Source organism: Callithrix jacchus, chromosome 11 (genome assembly GCF_049354715.1).
Source record: "Callithrix jacchus isolate 240 chromosome 11, calJac240_pri, whole genome shotgun sequence".
Taxonomy (NCBI): Eukaryota; Metazoa; Chordata; class Mammalia; order Primates; family Cebidae; genus Callithrix; species Callithrix jacchus.
The window spans coordinates 66,229,440-66,251,165 of NC_133512.1; the positions used below are offsets into that span (position 1 = coordinate 66,229,440).

The window sequence follows — 21,726 nt, forward strand, 5'->3', positions numbered from 1 at the left end:
ACACCAAAAACAATTTCAACAAAAGCCAAAAATTGGTATCCAATTAAACTAAAGAGCTTTTGCACAGCAAAAGAAACTATCATCAGCATAAATAGGGAACCTACAGAATGAGAGAAAAATTTTGCAATTTAGTCATCTGACAAAGGGCTAATATCCAGACTCTACAAGGAACCTAAAGAAATTTACAAGAAAAAAACAACCTCATCAAAAAGTGGACGAAGGCTGTGAACACACACTTCTCAAAAGAAGACATTTATGTAGCCAACAAACATATGAAAATAACGTCATCATTGCTGGTCATTAAAGAAATACAAATCAAAACCACAATGAGATAGTTTCACACCAGTTAGAATAGCAATCATTAAAAAGTCAGGGAAAGACAGATACTAGAGAGATTGCAGAGAAATAGGAATGCTTTTGCACTGTTGGTCGGAGTGTAAATTAGTTCAACCATTGTGGGAGACAGTGTGGCGATTCCTCAAGGATCTAGAGCTAGAACCACCATGTGACTCAGCAATCCCATTACTGGGTATAGTCCCAAGGGATTAAAAATCATTCTACTATAAAGACACATGCACATGTATATTTATTGCAGCACTGTTCACAACAGCAAAGAGTTGGAACCAACCCAAATGCCCATGAATGATAGCCTAGATAAAGAAAATGTGGCACATATACACACTATGGAATACTATGCAGCCATAAAAAAGGAATGAGTTCATGTCTTTTGCAGGGACATGGGTGAAGCTGGAAACCATAATTCTCAGTAAACTAACACAGGAACGGAAAACCAAACACTCCATATTCTCACTCATAAGTGGGAGTTGAACAATGAGAACATATGGGCACAGAGAGGGTAACATCACATACTGGGACCAGTTTTGGTACCAGTACCATGATGTTTTGGTTACTGCAGCCTTGCAGTGTAGTTTGAAGTCAGGTAGCATGATGTGTCCAGGTCTGTTCTTTTTGCTTAGGATTATTTTAGCTATACAAAGTCTTCTTTGACACTGCATATGAAATTTAAAGTAGTTTTAAAAAAATTCTGTGAAGAATGTCTATGGTCATTTGATGGGAATAGCATTGAATCTATAAATTACTTTGGGCCGTATGGCCATTTTCATGATATTGATTCTTCCTATACTTGAGAATGCAATGATTTTCCATTTATTTATGTCCTCTTATTTCCTTGAGCAGTAGTTTGTAGTTCTTGTTGAAAAGGTCCTTCACATACCTTTTTAGCTGTATTTCTAGGTATTTTATTCTCCTTGTAGCAATTGTTAATGGGATTTCATTTAGGATTTAGCTGTCTGCTTCTTTATTGTTGGTGTAAAGAAATGCTTGTGATTTTTGCACATTGGTTTTGTATCCTGAGACTTTGCTGAAGTTGCTTATCAGCTTGAGGGATTTGGGGGCTGAGATGATGGGGCTTTCTAAATATAGAATCATGTCATCTGCAAACTGAGACTATTTGACTTCTTCTCTTCCTGTCTTTCTCTTGCCTGATTGCCCTGGCCAGAATTAACAATACTATGTTGAACAGGAGTGGTGAGAAGGGGCATCCTTGTCTTGTACCAGTTTTCAAAGGGAATCCTTCCAGCTTTTGCCCATTCAGTATCATATTGGCTGTGGTTTTGTAATAAATAGCTCTTATTATTTTGAGGTATGGTCCATCAGTAACTAGTTTATTGAGAGTTTTTAACATGAAGGGATGTTGAATTTTATCAAAGGTCCCTTCTGCATCTATTGATACAATCATGTGGTGTTTGTCTTTGGTTCTGTTTATGTGATGGATTATATTTATTGATTTGTGTATGTTGAACCAGCCTTGTCTCCCAAGGATAGAACTGACTCGATCGTGGTGGATAAGCATTTTGATGTGCTACTGGATTTGGTCCCACATTATTTTATTAAGGATTTTTGCATCCATGTACATCAAGGATATTGGCCTGAAGTTTTCCTTTTTTGTTGTATCTTTGCCAAGTTTTGGTATCAGGATGATACTGGCCTCATAAAATGGATTTAAAAAGATTCCCTCCTTTTCAATTGTTTGGAATAGTTTAAGGAGAAATGGTACCAGCTCCTCTTTGGACCTCTCATAGAATCAGCTGTAAATCCATCTGGTCCTGGGCTGTTTTTTGTTGGTAGGCTAAAAATGTCTGCTTTCTTTAACCAAGGTTTATTTACATTGTTATTCTTAACATTAGGTATATGTCAGTTCTGAATTTTGATTAGCAAACACAAACCAGAAATACACCAAAGTCAATGAACAAATTAATCCTCACAAAATCATTTGTTCCTTTCATTATTTGTAATTTTTTTTTAGTATGCAAGTCTACAACCTTATTAAATATTTTAAAAAGCCCTCATTTCTATCACTTTATTCGTTCTGAACTATGGAGGCTATATAAGATGAAAAACTCCCTCTTTCTCCCAGGACTGATTAAGTAAAGCATAGATCATTTATTTAACTAGTTACAGTGAGCCTACTTAATTATTGATTACCTACTAAATGTCAGGATATTATTTTTAGAGGTTTTAACAAAAGAGCAAACATGGCTTTTGCCTATCTATCTACCTATCTATCTATCATCTATCTATCTATCTATTATCTATCTATCATCTATCTATCTATCATCTATCTATTATCTATCTATCTATCATCTATCTATCTATCATCTATCTATCTATTATCTATCTATCATCTATCTATCATCTATCTATTATCTATCATCTATCTATCGTCTATCTATCTATCTATTATCTATCATCTGTCTATCTATCATCTATCTATTATCTATCTATCTTCTATCTATCTATCTATGTATGTATCTATCTATCTATCTATCTATCTATCATCTATCTATCTATCTATCTATCTATCTATCCATCCACAGGTATATAATTATATAACCCGCAGATACCATATCCTCTTTTCCAACAGTAGCACTCTTTTTTTTCTCTTTTATATACTTCCATTTTGTCTTTCCTTTTAAAGTAATATGTAGTAAGGGAAGGACATAGTATTATCTCAGATGTGACAAATTCAAGCTAAGCGTGATACCTCCTTCTTAGTATATCCATAGCAGGTTTTATTAATAAATTGTGCCATTTTTCTTTTTAAGACCAGAGATAACATCAGAATTCTTAGTACAGGGCTTCAGTGAACAACACTACCAATATTTTCTTCATTTATAATTTTGTATTGAAAACAAATAGAGGAGGTGGATCATTTAAAATGACAAAAATGTGTTAATTATAGGTTGCTGTAGGTCAAGGGCTCACATTTATGGTTGCTTGATAAAATATAAAAGTCAATTGCATAAACTCCAGATAAGCAACAGGATGATTTTTGTTTTTGTTTCTGGGTTTTTTATTTTGTTTTGTTCAAGTGTGTTCCAAATACTAGTGGACCTACTTATCCTAAAATTATTTGTATTTATATAAATTTTTATTTTAATTTCTGGGCCAAATTTGGCAAATCAAAGAGTTTTTTTCTATATTTTAGAAAAATAACTAGAAAAACATGAAATTGTAATAACTACTAAGAGTTATTCCATAAATTTAATATATAGTAAATAAAAACAAAAATAAGCATCCAGAAGAGATGAAATGACCTGAAGATTGGCAAGATTTGTTAAATAAGGTATTACTATGTAAAAAGACAAGAATGAGTTTAACAGAGGGAGTTATGGTTTTCTAAAAGAAAATTTTCTAACGTCTGTCAGAATATAAAGTTTTGGACCATTTTTGAACCACTATATAATATATATATGTGTATGTTTTTCTATGTGTATATACAGTACACATATCTATGGGTGTGCATGTGTGTATGTCTGAAGAATCATAAATGATGAAAATATAAGATACTTGATAAACAATTATGTATAATAATCTCATGTTTGAGAAAATATATATGTATGTATATTTATAAAAGATATACCTAATTTTATTGTATTTTATTGTATTTATGTTTAGGCAGCAGAGTATGAATTATGTTTACTTTCTCTTGAATACCTAGTTGAACTCTCTTTTATATTGACATTTATAATACAATGCCTGTAAAGTGATTTTATATTAACAATAGCAACAAAAATATTAGCTATTCAGATAACAGAGAAAAGAAAGCCACAGAGGTAAATTTTACCAATACTTAATCAAGCACTGTCCAAATGAGAATAAACTTGAGCCAGCAAACTTTGTATTTTCCTGTCTTATTGATAAAACTACTCTAGTTATTACCTGCATACCTGAGGGACATGATGGCTGATTTAAATACAAATTTTTATAAGTTTATTACCAGAATGAAGTAGCAGCTATAAAATAAAGTACTAAAAAAAAAATCCTTGTCACTTACACAGAGATAACCAGCTGTGTAATGAGGTCAGAAGAAGATAAAGATTTCATGGCATCTGAGAAATCTGAGTTTAAATCTCAGCTCTTCTAATTTAAGACTGTGTGATTTTGGGTTAATTACTTAACCTCCATCAGCATCAGTTTTCTCAACTGTAAGTAAAAGAGTACCTACTTCATTGTTAACATTCTGAATTATAGTAGGCACTGACAGTGTTCACTTTTCCACTTTCTCATTACCTTTCTTACTCTGATTTCTTCTTCTCTGACTTCTCTCAACTCCCAGTGCTGGTGCCATCTCTTCTATCATCTACCATCCCACCTTGACCATAAAGTGTAGGGGATGAGCAAAGCAAAATGCACAAAGAGTTTTTTCTTATCTTTCTTATGGAATATAGTGCTCTGACCTATTTATAGTGGGTGATCAGTGAATGTGAATTGATACAACAATATTTTATTTAGGAGCAATGGACAGGACATTATTTAAATTTTAGATTGTTGGTGACATAGTAATTCAACTCCCTATTTTAAATCATTTTTTAGGTTGACATTACTTTTTAAATTATTGTGAAAGAATGCTTTTTAAACACTACTTTACTTTGTCAGAATTCCAGATCAGCATCTGTTTGATAAAATCTGGCACATGAATCGACCTTTAAAAAGCCCATCAAACAGTGATTTACAATTTCTTCCTTCATAAGATTACTTATTATCAGTAATAATTTATTCTAATAAGTTCCAGTAAGTAAAATGGAAGCCTTTCATACTCTGTGACATGAAAGGAAAAATATTTGGTGGGGTTAGTTTCATCCCTTTATAGTTAACCTTAGGACATTTATTATCTGTCATATAAGAAATAGAAATTAGTCATTCTCAGAGAAGGATTATATATAAACCTTGCAAAATGAAGATTGTATAGGAACATAAAACATTAAAAACAAAAATAATAGAAAGAAATTTGTGGACTATGAAACATTTTAAATTATTCTAAAGTACATTTTCACTTAATGTTTCCTATATAAAATAGTAATTCTTAACATATAGTTTGAAATTTTAGCCAAATTAATTATTAAAAATGAAGAAAATAAAGAACATAAATCAGAATATTTAAGCATGGTGGCTCACGTCTGTAATCTCAGCACTTTGAGAGGCCAAGGTGGGCAAATCACCTGAGTTCAGGAGTTCAAGACCAGCCTGGCCAATGTGGTGAAACCCCTGTCTCTACTAAAAATACAAAAATTAGCTGGGCGTAGTGGCAGGTGCCTGAATCCCAGCTACTCGGGAGGCCGATGCAGGAGAATCTCTTGAACCCAGGAGGCGGAGGTTGCAGTGAGCCGAGATCCTGCCATTGCACTGCAGCCTGGAAGACAATAGCGAAACTCAGTCTCAAAAAAAAAAAAAAAAAAAAAAAAAAAACGTAAGAATGTTTCTTGTCAGAGGTGGGATCTCATCTGGGCCTTTACAACTTGAATGACGAGAAGACCTGGAGGAGGAAATTGCAGGCTGAAGTAAAAAGGCAAGAATAAAGTAGAAGTTTTAGTGGAATTTCAGGGGAAAGTTGCACTTTTGGAAAAGAACAGCAAATATCATAGAATAAGTAGACTGAAGCCAGTTTGCCAGTTTTTTTTTATTAGAGTCTTACTAAAATGCATTGAAGCAAGTTTTATAAAAATAAAAATTCAAATATAGTTCCTCTTCCTATTCTGGTAAGATGTTTCATCTCAAAACTAGTTGTCTCTAAGACGTTGGTATTTCTGTTTGGTGTATAATACACATATAAAAAGTAGGAAATGCAAAACAGATTTATTTTTTCTTATGCAAAATAGGACACAGCATGAATGACATTTGCCCCAGCTACCTCAAATTTGGTAATAATCCAAATATTTATATATTGTGTATCATAATTACTACCATAGTTTGAAGTGGTTTTGTAATACATATACTCTCTTTGCCAAAAGGTTAAAATAGACTCACATAATTATCGGGAGCTATTTACCCCCAACTGAACACAATTATTGAAATCACAAGAACACAGATTTGAAAGGGACCCCAACAGGTTATCTAGTTCATGGTCTAATCTCTTCAAGGGCATAGATTTAACCCATCACAATTTACCAAAGATTTTTTTCCCCTTTTTTGAATCAAGTTAATCCATTTTCCTTACTTTAAGCAGGTTTGTTTAAAACCTCTCCTGATGAAAAAATTCCATTTAGTAAATAAAACCCTCTGGAGAAAGAGAGAGAGAGATTCCGCAACAGCTCTTGGTATTTTGCTTTGGCTCATGTTTAACAATGCTTACTGAAAACATTTGTTCATGATATCTAAGGTAACTCCCCCATGCTTCTTCCACTGAAGACCATTCTCTCTAGTTTTGTGTGTTTCACTTACAGCAATAGAAGTATTACTTTACCATTGCTCTAATCTACATTTAGGTGGGAAAGTATGGATGATAGGTGCAAATCTCTTCCATCTGTAGTAAAAAATGATAGGGAGTGTATGAAAAGTGACATTATTAATGTTATTCTTTTCTTGAACCCCAAAAAGTTTCATGTAGTTTTAACCTATAAATCTTTCCTTAAAAATAGAAACACACTTCTTCCCCAGCCAGCTTCTAGGGGACCCATATTTACCCATGGTTGATCACATTCATGGAGAGCCTATTTTATTCTCTGGGCCATAGTCCAAGCTCTTGCATTTTCTTGAAATTAGTCTCATCATCACCATTATTTTATTCTGCGTTCAGGGCCTTCAATAATACCCCACTGTCTGCTAAGTAAGGGGTTTAAAAAATAATCTCATGTGAGTCGAATGTCATCTATAGTGTAAACTGTACAATTAGTATATTTACATTTTAGAACTGTTTGGAGTTAAATCTCAAATTAAGGATAACAATGGTAGTAATTTCAGGTTACCTGTAGAGAGATAAGTAAGTTATAACGGTGCCACAGAAACCCTTTGAACAGTGTTGGGCACCGAAAAGATTGCCCTACTCTATTAGCTGTTGTTATTAGTTATGATGAAGATCGTGTTGGTGGCAGTATTGGTTAACTATGTTAGGTAGGAGTTGTGTCTTATTTACTATCTTTCTCCTGGAGTATAGTGCTCTGTTTTGTTTAGCGTGGATGGTCAGTGAGTGTGTATTTATAACATAATATTTTACATAAGAGCAATGGATAGGGCATTATTTAAATTTCTGATTGCTGGTGAAGTAGTCTTTCAAATTCTTTATTAATCTTTCAATTCTTCATTGGGCATTCTTTGTTGCACATCCCTGTCACCCTTTGAAAGTTAGCTTGGCTTTTGGGCTTGCTTTGGCCAATGAAATAAAGCCAGAATTGATAAATGACACTTGTGCACAGAAACTGTGAGCTTTCGCACTGAGAGTGCCATTTATCACATTTTCTTTTCCTGCCTCAGTAGTTTTGGATGTACTTCCAAGATGGAACTTCTGTCATCCTGGGTCCCAAGGTTGCTTGCTAAGCAGGATCTCACTTGAACACCCACTTTGGATACGTAAACTGAGTTAGAAATAAAAGTCTGTTGTGAGCCACTGAGACTTTGGGGGCTGCTTTTTTATTGCAGCATAACCTGTTTTCTCTTGACTGATAACTGGCAACACACTTATTTGTGAAGAAAACATTTTTGCTACTAGACATGACTAAACAAACTATTTTCTCTGTGCATAAATAAATTATTTTCAGGTGTCACCCCACATAACTGTGCCATGCCAACTTTCTCTAAAGTAAATGTGGTGAAATCCTTTCCTTATAAGGAAGAAACGCAGCATCTGTTATATTTGAACGGGAAAACTACTTCTGGCTGGCTGTCCACATTGCTGAATGGGGAATAAAATCTGTCTGGTTGTTTATGTCCTGAATTTTGGCACTGAGGAAGAATGTGAGAAGCTCAATTTACCTATGTTATTGTGCTAAAATTCCTTCTCCCATCTTAGGCATTAAAAAGTACACAGTGCAACAGCTGAAATTGTTAATTACTTGAGACATTAAGGGGCAAACAGAGAAATCTTCTTCCTCTTAGTAACATCGAGAAAGACTGAAGGGTAGAGTACATAATTCTCACTTCCATTTTTCAGCCTCACGTACTTGATACTCCAGTTAGAGACTCAGTGAACAATTTCTGAAATTTTATTTTCCTGCTTTTATGTATGAATATCATTTTGTGTTTTAAAATGCTTTAAGAGATGCTAAATATTTAGAAGTCATTTTTGTTATAATTTTTTGGTAAATGATTATAAGGAAATATACGTTTCTTACTCCTTAATGGGGATGAGTAGGAAACTAGGATGAAATATGTAGTTTCAGTAGAAAACAAGAGAGATATGTGAAAAGTATTTTATTTTAAAGACTACCTCAAAATTTGTTTATATCATCCCCAAAGTACTGTTTAAAGTTTATAATTATTTTTTACATTAATTTTACTATATTGATGTTAGGAATAAGATATGATCAATTGAAATGTGGATCAAAAGTACTGATAATCTTAATTCAGAAGCTTTGTTAATCATACTAATGTGAATTATATTTAGGCCTGATATCTGGTTTCATATTATATTAGAGTAAGCCCGTTTCTCTATGCAAATGGTAAATAGGGCTCCTTGTTAGTTCAGCTTTAGATTAAATGAGTAAAGAAAGAGCACTTTCTGAAAACAGTAGTCATTTCATATTGTTTTGTGGTTTGCAGTGTTCCATTAAAAATACATCACATTGTTAGGCGCATTTTAAGCAGTCATACAGTCTGATTCACAAAGAAGAATTGATAATTCCTTCCATGTTTTACTTCTGCGTATTTTTAGATTTTGTTTTCTGTATGTCATTTTCTTATTGACGGGATGCTAAGGAGAAAGGCAGGATGGGTTAAACGGATTCATTAGAATGCACAAGAAGGCAGGGTCTCCATTGTTTTCAGACTATTGAATAGTTATGATGTTAGGATGCTTTTTCAAATATGCATAGAAATTATTTTCCTGAAATATCTACTATACGCTCAATGCCTTTGTGGCACCTTCTCTATCTCCCAAATGTCTTCATATCCTTATTTATATTTCACACACAAGCTAAAAAATTCAATTATTTAAATGTATTGCCCAAGTAAAGCTATGTAGCTAGTAAATGACAAAACTGAATTCAAATTCAGTGTCTGTACTGACTGAATCATGGATATGAGTTTTGAAAGCTTATTCCCACTTTATATATCAAACTGTCTTTCCCAATGGTATAGGGGTTAGTTTTCTGCATGAAATATTAACTGTTATAAAACTTATGTTTTAAGGATGTAGAGATCTTATTGGAGAATTACTGTATAAATTCCAGAGCAAAGTTTCCAAAGGACTTTTTTCCAAGGATGAGGGTGTGCTTGTCCCAGAAATAGACATATATATGTTTCAGCCACCTTCTAGTGACATTAGACCACTCTGTTCTTTAAAATCAAGGGCTGAATTAGACAAGGAAGGTTCAAACTGGACAAACCTACAATTATCAAAATATCCTCTTAGCATTAAGAAGGCAGTGAGGACTCAGCAGGTATTTTTATTTGCTTATTTTTCTGATCAATTGAAAACACACTCTAATTCTGGCTGTGTGACCTTGGTTATTTTGCTACCTAAGTTTCAGTTCTTCATCTGTAAAATATACCTATTTTTTGCATAGGATTGTTCTTTGGATTTATTTAAGTATCATATTTAAAGTTTTTATCACAGTGCCTACCATAGTATGGCCTTGAAATTGTGAGTGTTTACTTAGAGCATGATAGCATACAGTTAAGAAAAGAATTGTATTATTACCAATATAGATTCCAGGGATATAACAGAGAATAAAACAGACAAATTTGCTGCCCAAATAAGCTTATAGTCTGGTAGGAGAAGAGACTGTATATTCTAGTTGTTGAGTAGTACTCTGAATAAAAATAAATAATAAAACATTAAGTGTGATATAGTGTTTCAGGGATTCTTTTTTACATAGGGTGATCAGGGAGTCTCTGATAAACTGGTAGGTGAGTAGGGAACTACAGGAAATGTGGAAACCTGGAAGGAAAATATTGTGGACAGACAGACTGACTGATGCAAAGGCATTGACATTAGAATATCTTTTGTGCATTTTAACAGGGGAGGGAGCAGGGAGAACAGTGGGAGATGAAATCAGCAAGGCAGTTGTGGAGCTGGGCCTTGGCTGCCATGCTGAAGGTAAGACATAGGCTGTACCATGGAAAGCCATTAAAGAGTTTTGAAGTGAGAAATGACTTGGTCTGACTCTCAGACTGAAAAGGTTGGACTTCTAGTTGGCACATGATAAATTTCAGGGGCAAGGCTTGAAACAGGGAAATAAATATGTAGGGGACTTAATAGTTTAGGTAGAAGATGATGGTTACTTGAATGAGTGATACTGATAAAGGAAGAAAGAAAAGATATTATGGATATTAAAGGTAGAACTGATGGAATTTTCCAATAGATTCTGTTAGGATATGGGAGGTAGGGAGTTACCAAGGATGATTATTTTGGCCTGAACAACTGGAAGACTGGAGTTGTCACTTCCTGACGGGGAAAGCTGCTGGAGAGGAGCAAGTATGAATATGAAGAGAAATGAGTGGTAGCTAGATGAGGACCTAAGTTCAAGGGGAGTACTAGTTAAAGATGAGTGACATATAGCATAATATATATCACCTATCTAGATGTGAGATATATATATATATGGAGTGATCTGGGTTGAAGAAAAATTTGGCGATGCAAAAGAGATGCTTATGTTCTTGAGCAGGTAAGAGATCGGATTTCTTGAAGTACAGCAGAGGCTGGGCTGCCAGGGGATACCAGAGTGATGTCAGCTGGGTGGGGTAATTGATATAGGTAGTTAGATATTTGCCTAAAATTTGCAATTGAAAGTAATAGCAAACCCACAATTACTTTTGCACCAACTTAATAGATTCGATGGTTGTGGGGGAACTTGGAATTTCTCTCTTGATAACTTTTAGTTTCTCACTTAAACATAAAGCAAGTTTCTCCACTGAAGGAGTAGAGGAAGAGAGAAAATATATGTTGGTTTGTTAGGTCTGCCATAACAAAGCACCACAGAGGGGTTGATGGAAACAATGGAAGTTAATTTTCTCACAATTTTGGAAGCTGTAAGCCTGACATCCAGGTAAAGCAGGGTTAGTGTCTACTGAGGCTTCTCACCTTTGCTTGTGAATGGCCTTCTTTTCCCTGTGTCTTCATGTGGTCTTCCCTCTCTTTGTCCCTCCTAATCTCCTTTTTACTTAAACACTTATTTAAATTCTTATCTCCAAATATAGTCACATTCTGAGGTACTGGGCTTTAGGACTTCAACATATGGTTATTTATTTATTTATTTATTTTTTTACTGCATTTTAGGTTTTGGGGAACATGTGAAGAACATGCAAGATTGTTGCATAGGTACACACATGGCAGTGTGATTTGCTGCCTTCTCCCCATCACCTATATCTGGCATTTCTCCCCATGCTATCTCTTCCCAAGTCCCCACCCCCCACTGTCCCTCCCCTGTTTCCCCCCAACAGACCCCAGTGTGTGATGCTCCCCTCCCTGTGTCCATGTGTTCTCATTGTTCATCACCCACTTATGAGTGAGAACATGAGGTGTTTGATTTTCTGTTCTTGTGTCAGTTTGCTGAGAATGATGGTTTCCAGGTTCATCCATGTCCCTACAAAGGACACGAACTTATCGTTGTTGATGACTGCATAATATTCCATGTGTATATGTGCCACATTTTCCCTGTCCAGTCTATCATCAATGGGCATTTGGGTTGGTTCCAGGTCTTTGCTATTGTAAACTGTGCTGCAGTGAACATTCGTGTGCATGTGTCCTTACAGTAGAACAATTTATAATCCTTTGGATATATACCCAGTAATGGGATTGCTGGGTCAAATGGAATTTCTATTTCTAGGTCCTTGAGGAATCGCCATACTGTCTTCCACAATGGTTGAATTAATTTATACTCCCACCAACAGTGTAAAAATGTTCCTAATTTTCCACATCCTCTCCAGCATCTGTTGTCTCCAGATTTTTTAATGATCGCCATTCTAACTGGTGTGAGACGGTATCTCAATGTAGTTTTAAAATGCACACTGATGACCAGTGATGATGAGCATTTTTTCATATGATTGTTGGCTTCATGTATGTCTTCTTTTGTAAAGTGTCTGTTCATATCCTTTGCCCACTGTTGAATGGTCTTGTTTTTTTTTTTTTTTTTGTAAATGTGTTTTAGTTCTTTGTAAATTCTGGATATCAGTCCTTTGTCAGATGGGTAGATTGCAAAAATTTTTTCCCATTCTGTTGGTTGCTGATTCACTCTGATGACTTTTTTTTTTTTTTGCTGTGCAGAAGCTGTGGAGTTTGATTAGGTCCCATTTGTGTATTTTGGCTTTTGTTGCCAATGCTTTTGGTGTTTTGGTCATGAAATCCTTGCCTACGCTTATGTTCTAAATGGTTTTGCCTAGATTTTCTTCCAGGGTTTTTATGGTGTTACATCTTATGTTTAAGTTTTTAATCCTTCTGGAGTTAATTTTAGTGTAAGGTGTCAGAAAGGAGTCCAGTTTCTGCTTTCTGCACATGGCTGGCCAGTTTTCCCAACAGCATTTATTAAACAGGGAATCCTTTCCCCATTGCTTGTTTCTGTCAGGTTTGTCAAAGATTGGATGGTTGCAGATTTGTCCTGTCGCCTCCAAGGCCTTTGTTCTGTTCTATTGGTCTCTATCTCTGTTTTGGTATCAGTACCATGCTCTTTTGATTACTGTAGCCTTGTAGTATGGTTTGAAGTCTGGTAGTGTGATGCCTTCCACTTTGTTCTTTTTGCTTAAAATTGACTTGGCTATGCGGGCTCTCTGGGTTTTAGAGGGACATCATTTAGCCCCTAACAAGGTATTTAAAATTTGAGGAAAGTTTCACAGTCTAGAATGGGTTAAAAAAATGTAGACTTGCAGGGCAGCACTTAGAGTAATGTAGTAGAGCATTGGTAGTTGTAACATTTGCAATCTATAGGATTAAAAAAATTTAAGGGACTATTAAGTTCAAATTTTAACAACTCTATGTTAATTAAATTAAATATTTTTTCTGAACATATACTCTGTATTCTAAGTAGTACAGAAAATAAAATAGAAAATTATAGCAATGGCTCTAGATTTACTCATTTTGCCCACACATTCCAAGTATATTTTTCAAGTGCTGTACATTCATGATATCATACATTATGCCTACAGAGGGTGAAAATTAGTAAACTAGAAAAAAGAGAGAAATTGGTAGAGTGAGCTCTCCACATCTTTTTCATCCTATAACCTTCAGACCAAAATCCAGCCTGCCCATCTGTAATACATCCTTATATTCTCTAATAAAGTCTTGTGCTTTATTATCTTAGGTATTTAAAACATTGTTTTCACAATTTATTTGTAGTTCATTTTTAAATTGAGAGTTAATATTTTTCAGAAATACTTTGATTTTATTTTGTACTTCATTGTACTGTATTTTGTTTAATTTCCTTTCCAAATAAAGAGGAGTCTCTGTGGCTTTTTAGAAACCTTATTGTCCATTTAACTTTATTAATATAATGTTTAAAATACATTGGAAAATAAAGTAAGCATGCTACATAATTTAAGTATAATTTTGAAGGCTATTTTTCATTTAGTTAGCTTAGGATATTTATTTTGTTTCAGATAAGAAAGTGATAAACATGTTTTATGTAAGATTGTTTTTAGTTTTAAATAAATCAAGTTTTAGTTTATATGAGATAATGGTGATTTCATAAATAAAATCTATCATTTTATTGTGAATTTAATCACCAGTGATCACAATATATAGTTTAGGTAGGAGATGATGGTTGCTTGAATGACAGTGGTATTGATTAACAGGGTAGCATAATTTTGTTAGCTCTATAAAGTAAAATATTGATAATTTCTTAAAGGATAAAATATTTATATTTGGAAGAGTCCATCTTAATACAACATTAAAATAAGTTAAGTGGAAGTCTACCTATAAATCTTCACAAAATTTAGATGCTATACAACTCTATCACTTGTCTCTGAAAACAAATTCTAAGCAAAAGTTTGAGAAAAGTACGTACATGTGCTTTTAAATGTGTGTTTAAAGTAGACAATGTGCCTGATCCATATCATACTTTTTCTAGTAAATGTAAACCTTTGTTTTTGTTAAGTAGAGTTTTTCTATTTAAATATCAATTTATAAAGAAGGAGACTGACATACACAGTTTCAATATAAGCTTTTTTGTACTATTGATAGAGTATTTGTTGAAGTTCATGGTTATGCTATATGATAAAATATACAGTAGAAGTTAAAATAGTATTCAAAATGTTTTTAAGAGAGGTGAAATATTGGTGTTGGAAATAAATTTTAGATAACATTGGTTAAATTAATTTCCTCAATACTTAGTAATTTGTCAGAAGTTTCTCTAAATTTCTTGTTACTTAGAGATTTGTCAGATGGCTTTACTTTTACTTCTTGGCAGGACTCCCTTGAATCATTCAAATGAATGAGATTTTATGCTGCAAGTTGTACCGTAGTCTTTTTTTTTTCTCACATTTCTCAAACAATGAGACTTGGGATTTTCTCAACTTTGAGTACTTAAATATGCTCATAACCATTTTGGGTTACAGTTGAAAAATCTAATGAACTCTCCAGAAAAATACAAAACTTACTTACATTTAAAATGTTGCATACAAATTGAAACAATTCATAGAACCCCTAAAGTCAATCCATGAATATTTATGGTTCAAATTATAGTGCTTCTAGACCCACAAAGAAGCCTAGTTATAGCAATTTTGACTTATCATCTTGATGGAATATAATATACAGTGAGAACAAGATGAGAGTTGTTTGTGATGTACTGAAACTCATCATAGTACAAGTATGACAAATGTAAAGCTCAAAATTATATATGTACTACAATCTCGAAGATATAAAATATGCACATTCTGTACAAAAACTTTAAAAGCTCATGAAATAAAAGAAAAGTAGTTTTGAAAGAGTAGTAGGATTATGAATACATTTTTCCTTTAAAAAATTCCTTTTAAGGCTCTATTGTTTTGTATTAAAAAATAATACAGGCCGGGCGCGGTGGCTCAAACCTGTAATCCCAGCACTTTGGGAGGCCGAGGTGGGTGAATCACGAGGTCAAGAGATCAAGACCATCCTGGTCAACATGTGAAACCCCGTCTCTACTAAAAATAAAAAATTAGCCGGGCACGGTGGTGCGTGCTTGTAATCCCAGCTACTCAGGAGGCTGAGGCAGGAGAAATTGCCTGAACCCAGGAGGCGGAGGTTGCGGTGAGCCGAGATCGCGCCATTGCACTCCAGCCTGGATAACAAGAGTGAAACTCCATCTCAAAAAAAAAAAAAAAAAAAAATTATACAGTAATAGGAGAAACCTACAAAAGAGACAACTTATAGCCTGGACAAATGCAATCAGCTCTTATCCATTATCTGCATATCCACTCTTGCTCCCTTTCTTTTCGTTCTGTTGAATGAAGGTAAAATAATAAATAATCTTTTTTGTTTTCTTTTGAGGCAGAGTCTTACCCTGTTGCCTAGGCTGGAATGCAATGGCATGATCTCAGCTCACTGCAACCTTGACCTCCTGGGTTCAAGCGATTCTCCTGCCTCAGTCTCTTGAGTAGCTGGGATTACAGGCGCATGCCACCATGCCCAGCTAATTTTTGCGTCTTTAGTAGAGATGGGGTTTCGCCATGTTGGCCAGGCTGGTCTCAAATTCCTGGCCCCATGATCTGCCCGTCTTGGCCTCCAAAGTGCTGGGATTACAGGTGTGAACCACCATGCCGGACAGCTAAAATAATCTTTAAAAAATTCCAATTTGATTATACCACACCTCTAATTAAACCTCCTCAATGATGTCTCTAATTCCTCTTAGAATAAAATCCCTAAATGGGTCTCCAAGGCTTCTCCTCCCAGTTTCCTCCAGTTCACCAGCCTTTCCTAGTAAAAGCCTCTCTGCCTTTATATATGACTTTATACATTCATTCTTTTGTCTTCCTTCTTTCTCTTGTAAACTTTACTCATCCTTTAGACTTCAGCTCCAAATTTACTTCTTTGGGAAAGCTCCTATTGATTGTTCAACTTGATCATACAGTATTCCATATTTTTATTTCATAGCAATTTTCAAGTGAATGAATCAACAGTAAGCTACTAACCCAATTTATACTTTAGCAGGATCTCATAAATATTAAAAATATTAAGTTTTCTCTACATAGATAAAAATGAGGATGAAGCACTGTAATCTGTCTAACTTAATCAATATAGGCAGCCTTTTCCCCTTACGATTAACATAGGTAAAGCAAAGCCTCTACAAGACAGTGCAGTAATGAAATTAAACAAGTAAAGAACATGCACAGTGAGTGAGTGGAGAAGAATTTTACATTTATACTTAGGCTGATAACATGACCCCTAAGCCCCCAGTGATTTTCATATATTCAAAAAGAGAAAGTCAATGAAGTTGTAAAAAGAGTAAGTTAAACACATTATTTGTTGTCATGTGGATGCAATAGCTGACTGGTTAACTCTGGACCTTTAAAAAGTTATGTAAGTACAGCTTTAGGTCATTTCACACTAGGAGTTTCAAATGGAAAGACAAATTCATGCAATGGGATCTCTTCAGCATCACCCAAATGGTTCAAATAGCAGCTATTTTCAGTTGCACCAAATAGAAGGTGTTAGAACAATTGCACATAGAACCATTTGTATGGACTTATCTGTTAAGAAATAGGGATATTAAACTAGTAAACGGGGAAGAAATGGATAAATTCCTGGACTCCTGTGTCCTCCCAAGCCTAAACCAGGAGGAAGCTGAAACTATGAATAGACCAATAACAAGGTCTGAAGTTGAGGCAGCAATTAAGAGCCTACCATACAAAAAAAGCCCAGGTCCAGATGGGTTCACAGCCGAATTCTACCAGACACACAAGGAGGAGCTGGTACCATTCCTTCTAAAACTATTTCAAACAATCCAAAAAGAGGGAATCCTTCCCAAATCATTTTATGAGACCAACATCATCCTGATACCAAAACCCGGCAGAGACCCAACGAGAAAAGAAAACTTCAGGCCAATATCCATGATGAACATAGATGCAAAAATCTTCAATAAAATATTGGCAAGCTGATTGCAACAGCAAATCAAAAAACTTATTCATCATGATCAAGTAGGATTCATCCCAGGGATGCAAGGCTGGTTCAACATACGCAAGTCTATCAACGTAATTCACCACATAAACAGAACCAAAAACAAAAACCACATGATTATCTCAATTGACGCAGAGAAGGCATTTGACAAAATTCAACAGCCCTTTATGCTAAAAACCCTCAATAAACTCGGTATCGATGGAACGTATCTCAAAGTAATAAAAGCTATTTATGACAAACCAACAGCCAATATCATACTGAATGGGCAAAAACTGGAAGCATTCCCTTTGAAATCTGGCACTAGACAAGGATGCCCTCTCTCACCACTCCTATTCAATATAGTACTGGAAGTTCTAGCCAGAGCAATCAGGCAAGAAAAAGAAATAAAAGGTATTCAAATAGGAAAGGTGGAAGCCAAATTGTCTCTATTTGCAGACGACATGATAGTATACCTAGAAGACCCCATTGCCTCAGCCCAAAAACTCCTGAAACTGATAAGCAACTTCAGCAAAGTCTCAGGATATAAAATCAATGTGCAAAAATCACAAGCATTCGTCTACACCAATAACAGACTTAAAGAAAGCCAAATCAAGAGCGAACTGCCATTCGCAATTGCTACAAAAAGAATAAAATACCTTGGAATACAACTCACAAGGAACGTAAGGGACCTCTTCAAGGAGAACTACAAACCACTGCTCAACGAAATCAGAGAGGACACAAACAGATGGAGAAACATTCCATGTTCATGGTTAGGAAGAATTAATATCGTGAAAATGGCTATACTGCCCAAAGTAATTTACAGAATCAACGCTATCCCCATCAAGCTACCACTGACTTTCTTCACAGAACTGGAAAAAACCACCATGAACTTCATATGGAACCAAAAGAGAGCCCGCATAGCCAAGTCAATTCTAAGCAAAAAGAACACAGCGGGGGGCATCACACTACCGGATTTCAAACTATACTACAAGGCTACAGTAATCAAAACAGCATGGTACTGGTACCAAAACAGAGATATAGACCAATGGAACAAAACAGAGGCACCGGAGGCAACACAACATACATACAACTATACAATCTTTGATAAACCCGACAAAAACAAGCAATGGGGAAAGGATTCCATGTTTAACAAATGGTGTTGGGAAAACTGGCTAGCCATGTGCAGAAAGCAGAAACTGGACCCCTTCCTGACACCTTACACTTAAATTAACTCCAGATGGATTAAAGACGTAAACATAAGACCTGGCACCATAAAAACCCTAGAAGGAAATCTAGGCAAAACCATCTAGGACATAGGAGTAGGCAAGGACTTCATGAACAAAACACCAAAAGCATTGGCAACAAAAGCCAAAATAGACAAATGGGACCTAATGAAACTCCACAGCTTCTGCACGGCAAAAGAAACAGTCACTAGAGTGGATCGGCAACCAACAGAATGGGAAAAAATTTTTGCAGTCTACCCATCTGACAAAGGGCTGATATCCAGAATTTACAAAGAACTCAAACAGATTTACAGCAAAAAAACGAACAAGCCCATTCAAAAGTGGGCAAAGGGTATGAACAGATACTTTATGAAAGAAGACATATATGAGGCCAACAATCATATGAAAAAATGCTCATCGTCACTGGTCATCAGAGAGATGCAAATCAAAACCACATTGAGATACCATCTCACGCCAGTTAGAATGGCGATCATTAAAAAATCTGGAGACAACAGATGCTGGAGAGGATGTGGAGAAAAAGGAACACTTTTACACTGTTGGTGGGAGTGTAAATTAGTTCAACCATTGTGGAAGACAGTGTGGCGATTCCTCAAGGCCTTAGAAATAGAAATTCCATTTGACCCAGCAATCCCATTACTGGGTATATATCCAAAGGACTATAAATCGTTCTACTATAAGGACACATGCACACGAATGTTCATTGCAGCACTGTTTACAATAGCAAAGACCTGGAATCAACCCAAATGCCCATTGATAATAGACTGGATTGGAAAAATGTGGCACATATACACCATGGAATATTATGCAGCAATCAGAAATGATGAGTTTGTGTCGTTTGTAGGGACATCGATGAATCTGGAAAACATCATCCTCAGCAAACTGACACAAGAACAGAAAATGAAACACCGCATATTCTCACTCATAGGTGGGTGATGAAAAATGAGAACACATGGACACAGAAAGGGGAGTACTAAACAGTGGGGTCTATTGGGGGGAAAAGGGGAGGGCCAGTGGGAGTGGGAGGTGGGGAGGGATAGCCTGGGGAGAAATGCCAAATGTGGGTGAAGGGGAGAAGAAAAGCAAAGCACACTGCCATGTGTGTACCTACGCAACTGTCTTGCATGCTCTGCTCATGTACCCCAAAACCTATAATCCAATAAAAAATTTAAAAAAAAAGAAATAGGGATATTTGTCATCCCCTACATTATACTTCAAGTAGCTTAAATATAACAGAAAGATTGTGAAATTATATTATTTTTAGCTTTAACAGAAGATATTTTTTGGAAGCTTCATTTTAGTAAATTTCATTTTGTAATCCAATATTGGCCACGATGTAATATGCAAGTCGAAAATACATACATTAGTTAAAAGCAGTAATTTTAAATCTGATTTTAAAGAAATCTCATTAGAGTGCCAAAAAATGGATGAGTTGCTAAAATATTAAGGCCAATGAATCAGCAATTCAGTAGGTTTTTCTAGGTCACCATGACAGAAAGGACCATTAACTACTTTGTTCTCTTCATTCTGTAAACCAGTGCACACGTATGTTTGTTGCAGTGCTTCTTAAAAGATTTTGCAGCTTGAAATGCATTCCAGACAGCAGTCAATTTTCAGTTTTGTCATCAAGTACAGTTACCAGCAAGATGCTGCTGGTTAAAAAACATGTAATGATTGCTGCTCACCAAAGGGTATTTGGGATTCTAGATTTCAAAATGTTAAAATATTTGAGATGTGGGCAAAGATCTCATGAGGAAAATACCAAAAGCGATTGCAACAAAACAAATGACAAAGGGAATCTAACTAAGCTAAAGATCTTCACAGCAAAGCAAAGTATTATCAGAATGCATAGGCAACCTATAGAATGGGAGAAGATTTTTGCAATCTAACCACCTGAAAAAGGTCTAATATCCAGAATCTACAAGGAACTTAAATTTACAAGAAAAAAAAGACTTATCAAAAAGTGGGCAAAGGATATGAGCAGACAATTCTCAAAAGAAGACATTACATGGCTCACAAACATGTTAAAAAAAAGCTGAATATCATGGATCATTAGAGAAATGCAAATCAAAACCATAATGAGATTCCATTTCATGCCAGTCAGAATGGCGATTATTAAAAGGCCAAGAAACAATAGATACTGATGAGACTGTGGAGAAATAGGAATACTTTTACACTTTTGTTGGGAATGTAAACTAGTTTATCGATTGTGGAAGACAGCTTGGTAATTCCTCAAGAATCTAGAACCAGAAATACCATTTGACCCAGCAATACCATTACTGGGTATATACCCAGTGGAATATAAATCATTCTAGTATAAAGACACATGCACACATATGTTTGTTGTGGTACTATTTACAATAGCAAAGACATGGACCAACCCAAATGCCCATCAATGATAGAATAGATACGGAAAATGTGATACATATACACTGTGGGATACTATGCAGCCAACAAAAGGAGTGAGATCATGTTTTTTGCAGGGACATGGATGAAGCTGGAAGCTATCATCCTCAGCAGATTAACACAGGAAGATAAAACCAAGCACCATTCTTCTCACTCATAATTGGGAGTTGAACAATGAGAACTCACAGAGACAGGGAGGAGAACAACTGGGACAGACTGGGGCCTATCAGGGAGTGGGGAGAGGGGAGGGAGAGCATCAGGACAAATAACTAATATATGTGGGGATTAAAACCTAGGTGACGGGTTGATAGATGCAGCAAACCACCATGGCACACATATACCTATGTAACAAACCTGCATGCTCTGTACATGTATTCCACAACTTAAAGTGTATATACACACACATATATATATGTACTTTAAGTTGTGGGATACATGTACAGAGCATGCAGGTTTGTTACATATATGTATATACACACACAACAAAATTTATTATTATTTCAATTGTTATTTTAAAATTTTAAGAGATTTGGAGATTATCTATCTTTCTATCAATCTAGCTAT

The 21,726-nt window shown here is 35.3% G+C and overlaps 1 protein-coding gene across 2 annotated transcripts in view; it reads left to right on the forward strand.

Annotated features, from left to right (window-relative positions):
- Positions 1-21,726, forward strand: part of SEMA3E (semaphorin 3E) — a 276,720-nt gene that overhangs the window by 28,039 nt on the left and 226,955 nt on the right. The gene's annotated exons all lie outside the window — the stretch shown is intronic.